At 37.1% G+C, this 6,931-nt stretch overlaps 1 long non-coding RNA gene across 1 annotated transcript in view; it reads right to left on the reverse strand.

Annotated features, from left to right (window-relative positions):
- Positions 1 to 376: 376 nt before the first annotated feature.
- LOC107206183 overlaps positions 377 to 6,931 on the reverse strand; it is a 20,814-nt gene continuing 14,259 nt past the window's right edge. The window contains exons 3-4 of the long non-coding RNA XR_004498408.1: positions 5,004 to 5,110; positions 377 to 572 (exon numbers count right to left, since the gene is read on the reverse strand). This is a non-coding gene — a long non-coding RNA (uncharacterized LOC107206183). The remainder of the gene's footprint in view (positions 573 to 5,003; positions 5,111 to 6,931) is intronic.

Below are 6,931 nucleotides of genomic sequence, written 5' to 3' on the forward strand. Positions count from 1 at the left end.
TAACTACAAAGTAATTTAGGGAAATGTGAAATGTACCTATAACAGCAATTGTTTTAATTTGGACTGAGCAGCTCAATGCAGCAATGAAGAGAAGCTCCAACACCCTCCTAGTGAACCACAGACATCAGCTGCTACCATAAAATAAGTACCAAGCACCCTGGGCTGGATGTTCCCTGTCAGCTCATTGCCAGGGTATCAGTGTCTTCTGCTGAGATCTCAGACATGTAAAATCAAGGTAAGAAGGAAAGAGTACCATGAAATGCAGGACTTTCAAGTGCAGGTGGAGCCTGAGGGGCAACTCTTGTGTTCCTCCCCAATGACAATACAGAAGTGTGCATCCTCTGTTGCAACTTTTATAAAAAATGGATGTGGGGAAGGTCAACCTGAAACAGAAAGACTGAAATCTACTTTTTTCCTAAGAAGGACACATGTAGGAAAGCTGACTGTATTATGCACTGCACAGACCTCTTTTATGTGAGCTACTATGCAAAATAATAGGATGGAGTTCTTCAAAGGACTCTCCAAGGTTTTCCAGAATTCTTGCAAAGGCCTTCTGAATTAACTTTAAGAATCTGTGAGATGAAAAAAACATTGAAAACAGGAAAAAACCTCTTAGGTTACAAAGCAGATCAAGAAATATTTTAGGAAAATAAAAATAAGCAGTCTCCTTTAGTTACATTACCTACATACTGATCCTTATCAAATATTTCCTTCATATTGTTAAAGTGGCAACTAATTTTGTACTTAAGAGAGCAAACCACTTACCGTGGGATAATTCTGTGAAGTTCTCAAAGAGTCATATGACAAAATGATTTAGCTGGTATCTGTCTTTAACCAGCATCCATGCTGACATAAAACACCAACAGTGGTGTCTTGGGTAGCACAGCATTTTTTCACTTAAATTTTGGCTACTGAGTTTATGGCAGGCAAAGACGCAAACCCCTCCCTCAACCAACTCTAGAGGTAACCTTCTGAAACCTGGACATGAAGAAGAGCAGCTCTCAGTCCCATTCCCAGTTTTAGGAGCCAGACACTTTCAGAGAAATTTTTCACTGTAGAGGTGATGAAACAACAACCAAACAAAAAAAAATATAACATAACTAATAAATTCAACCTCAGAGAATAAAGGCACTTACACTCTTTCACACTACTGAATCTTAGTAAATTTTCCAGATTATGCCTTTCTTTGTTCTTTTTTGTAGGAAAATTAAAGTAGTTTCTTATTAAATCCATACTAGTTTTTGTGTCAGATGCACAGTTACTTTCATGACATCTAGTTCACCAAGGTAAACATTATTTCCCTCATCTCCTGGAGTTTTCTGTCTGATGGAAATTGTGCAGCTGCATACTGGGGCTAGATTAGACATATTATAGAGTACAGTTATAGGAAAAATGGACTGCTAAAAGTTTCAGGTCAGAAAGATAAGGGAAGTAAGGAAGCAAGTGATGATCACTGGTGGTTTGGAGTGCAAGAGCACTGGGATCCACAGGACACATCTATGTGGATCTGGGGTCCAGATCTAGGGCCTGAGTTCAACAAGAAGGGGGAAAACATAAGAACATATGGGCAATGAAATGTAAAAACTGCAGCCACTATAGACTTGCACTTCTTTCTGTTGTCTGAAGTGTCTCCAGGGACAGCATTTCATCTCTGCCATTATTTGTGTCGGGACTTTGTTCACCTTATCTAAAATGTAAATAACCAGAAAGTGATCCTGAGAATGCTTGAGTCTGAGATGTTAATTGAGACAGTGAAATGAAATCTCATCTAATAACAATACACAGGTAAGTGTCCTGTCCCCACACAGGGTCTTCTAACAAAAGGAAAGGGATCCTCTGTTCATCCTCTGCTCTTCTACAAACATTTACTGTTTTGTATTTTCTGACGCATAAACCCAGTGGGAATTTGGCACTAGGAAAAAAGTATTCTCATGTCCCATATTTGGAAAATGTCATATTCTTTCCAATCCTTTACATTTTATCAAGCAACAATATTTTTTCATTTCCTTTATCTAATTTATAAAAGTAGTTGCTTAAAATAAAATTACTGGCATTGGTTTGCTTGCAACCCACTGTTAACATGATTTGCTTTATTAGAAATGATTAGCACAAGTCCAATCGCTGCTCAGTAAGCAATAAAATCTAATTTATCACTTCAATAATACTCCTTTGCGGGATGCCGAACAGTAGGAAATTTTTAAATCGGGAGAAAAAGAACACATTTTTCTCATATAGATAATGAATGAAACTTTTGATGTCATTTCTGTAGAAAAGAAAAACATTAAAATACACTTGAATTGGAGTGCAATTGTAAAGATTAAGTATCCCTGATGTCTTTTGTCTTTGACGATTATTGGTCTTTTAAGATTGCAGATATTGAAGGAAAGTGTTTCTGTTTTATTTATTGACCAACTACAAGGAGATATTTCATTCTATGAAAGCAGATCATCCAAATAATCTGAATATCAAAGTAAATATTGAAATTTAAAATTAACCTTCTGTGCATTCATGTCTCATCTAGGAGCACCTCTTTTCTAATTTTTCTGACATGAGTATCTTGAGGTTCCATAAGGTTTATGATTTTTTCAGCAATGTAATTTAAAAATAGGAAATAAAAGGAAAGCAAGAAAGTTTTTGAACAGGTGCTGGAAATTATTGCCAGGAACACAAAAAATTCCAAGCTTCTTGCTTGCTACTTAAAGAGAAACTTGACTCTTACCTGAATCAGAAGAGGTCATAGTAAACAAGGCTTGGCTACTGTGTTAATCAGAATATAATTTTAATTTCATGAAAAGCATTCAGAAACACTATATATTTTCATTCGTTTAGGATTTATTTGAAGTGGACAGTTTTATTGCTACGAGTGTGCTGGTTTATTTGAAGTGGTATCAGTCTCTCCTCATGGAATAAAGCACTTACCCTAGTATGCCTTGGTTCAATTTATTGATATTTTCATGCAGCCAAGCACTAGAAGAAGCAAAATTTAACAGTTGCCAACATGTCACGTTTTTATCTCCTAAACCACATATCATCACTATCTGTCACCGTAATTGCCATCAAGTTTAAGATGGTAGTTTCTATATAAAAGTTACTATATCTTTGATTTTTTTGCCTTCTGTCTTTCCCTGATTTTAAAAGGTGTATTGAGCTGCAGTTCATGCTCTGTGAGAAAGGGGCAAGGTAACATGAGAACTTTTAAATCTTCCTTCCCAAATGTATCAGGGTCTGTAATAAAGAAAAGAGCAAACAAGCTTTGCCCTTAAAGAGGATCTGAGGATGCAGGGGTTGCCTCTGAGAAGGCACTTGGGGAGAGAAGAATGAGGGATGCATAAACAGGGAGAGGGAAGAAAGGAAGGAAAGGAAAGAAGCTCTGCTCTTCTAATCTTTCTTCTCCATTTTCTTCCATATCCTCTGCTCTGCTCCGAGGATGTCTTTCTGAACTTGAATATTATTTGGAAAAAAATCCAAAAAACATCAGATAAGAGGGAAATTTGGAACAGGTCAAGAAGTACCAGCTTAGTTTTATTAGGAACTAGACTTTGAGACAAACTGGTGGAAATGCTTCTCAGACCCAGACTGGGGAAGAGGATCAGGAAGAAATAATTGGGGTGAAGTGAACCCCTTTGGTGTGAAACTTCTGCCTAAATTAGAGAATCAAAAGCTTGAAGATAATAACAAAAAACCTTCACTCCCACTGACTGTCCTTTGACAGGTTAACACCGTGCATTGCTACTTGGAATAGTGAAAAATTTGGTCCTTAACTTGAAATCCTTTGTCCTAAGAGCAAGATTTTAAAATAAAAATAAGTCTTCCCAGGAAATCCAGCCTTCTGCATAGCTTGGGGAATGGGTAGTGATTGTTCTTTGATGTTCAGTCTCTTGGAAGGCAACCTAGATCACATTTGTCCTTCCTCCTGCCTGTGGCATTCACTTCTAAGAGAGTTGGCATGCTTAAATTTTAGCTTTGAATTAAGAAGTTCAGTAAAGGAGCATTAAAATTTGTTCCAAATCTGACTTTGAAAGTCAGTGTTCAGCTTCAAAAGGAAATCTAGCTGCTCATGAACTCTGCTGAGCCAAAAGCTAGGCAGATGCTGAAAGAAGAACAAAGGCACTTTGGCATCTTTTTGTTTATATGGAGAGGGGAAAGAAGGAATCAAATAAGAAAGTGAAGAAGGGCTTGAAACTTTAGGAGAAAAGATGAAAAAAATAATAAAAAAAGGGGGGAGAAAAGTGAGAGGAAAGAGAAGTGCTGTACAAAATGAGCTGCAAAACAACCATAATAAAAAAAAAAAGAATCTAAGAGGGTACCCTCAGGTGTCTCCTTTGAGGCACAATGTATCACACTGCCCTTCCCAGGAGTAACTTGGAAAGTTACTCCTGGGAAGGAAAAACTTCATTTTTATGGAAGGCTTGAGTAAAGTGAGAGCCAAGTGAAGAATTTATTATTATTTTCTCTTATTCCTCAGACAGCTCTTGTCCTACTCTCCTCTTACTGCTGAAACATTGCATGATACTTTGTAAGAAGACTGGCTATTTATTGCTTCCCAAGGGGGTTGCTAACATTACTTTTAATCCAAAATACTTTGAATCACATACTCCTCACCCAGAAAACCACCTGTGCACCTTGCCTGCTCTCCAAATGTGCCATAAACTGGACGTGTTCTCCAAACCATGAGATGGACACCTCACATTTTATAACAGCTTGCCCTTTGTGGGGGTCATCCTTCTGCTGACAGCAGGGAGCACTGCAGAACACTTCCTACAGCTGGAAACATATTAGTCTGTTCTGTGCTTCTGGGTTATTCCTGATGGATGTAACTAAGTGGATGTGTGTGAAGATATTTTGTAGTTGTGTATTTAATGGATGTTTATGCAGTTGGAAGAGATCAATGCAGTAAGTGTGTGATCTCAAAATACTCAAATCAGTAAATCATCCCAAACACTTTATCCCAGATAAAGATTATTCCAGCTGGGACATCACTTCTCAAATACTTGAATACTTACCTATCTCAAGATATTTTAGAGAAATACAGAACTAGTGCAGAATCAGGATTTTTCTTCCAAATTATCTCTGTGTAGTCTCATCTCTTCTCCTCAACATAAAACAAGACCTAAAATTAAAATGGTGAAAGACTTGATGGTTACTAAAGTATCCGGTGTGGCACTGCCTGAGCCACTTCAACCATGAAAGAAGCACATGGGTTGGAGATAGCACCCAACAAGCACAATAATATCACTTCTTGACCTAAATAGGTACTCAAATTCAGCATCCACTTTGTCAGTAATCTGTGTGGGTCAGCTTTAACTTGTGCTCCTGTTCCTCTTCCTGTACAGTGCAGGCACATTGTGAGCTGCATAGCATAGTATTAAATGCATCCTGTCTTGGGAACTATTTAGAAATACTCAGAAAAAACACTACAGAGGATTTTCAGACAGAAGTAGGTAATGCCCCTGTTTTGGCTCTACTGTAATTATCCAAGCCTCACTGCAGAAGTTGCCCCAAAGGACAAGGTGTAGCTAAATCACTGGAACATGAAGAAAATGAAAAATGGTGTCTCTCCTGACAGTGAAAATGAAAGAGAGAAGAGCATTCTCAGGGGAACAGGGTGTTGAAGAAGGTTTAGGAGCAAGTAGAATTAGTGACAAATAACACTCCCACACTCATCCACCACAGACCATGGGCAGCGCTGGAAACAACAGAAGCATCAGTATGCAGTGTGAGATGACAGGTGATCACCCTGTGAGACAATGGTCAAATCGGTTTCTACCATAATGTGACAAGAAAAAAGAGATATGCAATGGAAAATAACTACAGAAAATCGCCTACCCATGCACAAAATACATCATGATTGTTTTTTTTACTTTTAAAACTTTTGTGAAAAAAATGTTTATTTAAATATTTTTATTGTCTCAGAAATTTCATTTTTTTTCATTTGGAGCAAAATTAAAACATAGATTTAACCACATTCTATGGTATTTCTTGGCAGTAGGCAGGTGAAAAGATTTCAAAATGAACATTTTGTAACTTCAGCTATGTCATACTTAAATGTGAAATCTATAAGTAATTAAATATGGGAATTTCTGTATTAAAAATTGTGACAATGGTAGCTATGGAAAAATTAAAGTCAGGAAGTTTTTCTTTCTTTAACAAAATAGAGTATTAAAACATGATTATGTTTTGCAGTACAGAATGACTGAAATGTAATTATCTTCTATGAACCTTTCAAATAGCTGCTTTCATACTTCATCCCAGTACTTTTCCATTTTGTTATTTTTTATACTACCACATTAATGGAGCTTCAATTATTTTTAATCATCATCATCATCTGAATAATTTACCTAAAATCTTTCAGTCTTCTTTTCCTGTTCAGATTATTTATAAAGGGTGTGCAAATGCCTTGGGAATTGAAGAAATACATTATGTGCTAAAAGCTAAGCACAAATGTCTTCTAACTGTGTGTATATAAACAACAATTACAGAAACGTGAGGAAATATGTTCCTCAAGCAATTCATTCACAGGGATCTTCTACCTTCCAAACAATAAAACAAGTGAAAACAAACTAGGGCTGTATATCTTTTTTGCTCATTTTCACTCTTGCATACATTACTCAGAGGACTGAATACCTGGTTTCTGTTTGCTGTTGCATAATGGCAGGGAAAAGACTTGGCACAAGGAACCCACAGGACATGGAGGTGGCACATCATCCATACCTCCTCCTCTTCCCCAACATGGAAATCTCCCAGCAGTGCAATCCTCCTTTAATATTTCCCATTGGAAGATTCTGATAGAGTCAGGAATTGAGCAACAAAATTTTTGTGTTGCCAGGAGATGTGCTTTGCACTGTAGCACCATATTTTCTTTCTTTTTCTCTTTCTTCCTTCCTTTCTTCCTTTCTTCCTTTCTTCCTTTCTTTCTTCCTTCTCCTTTCTT

The sequence above is a fragment of the Parus major genome, chromosome 1, assembly GCF_001522545.3.
Source record: "Parus major isolate Abel chromosome 1, Parus_major1.1, whole genome shotgun sequence".
Taxonomy (NCBI): Eukaryota; Metazoa; Chordata; class Aves; order Passeriformes; family Paridae; genus Parus; species Parus major.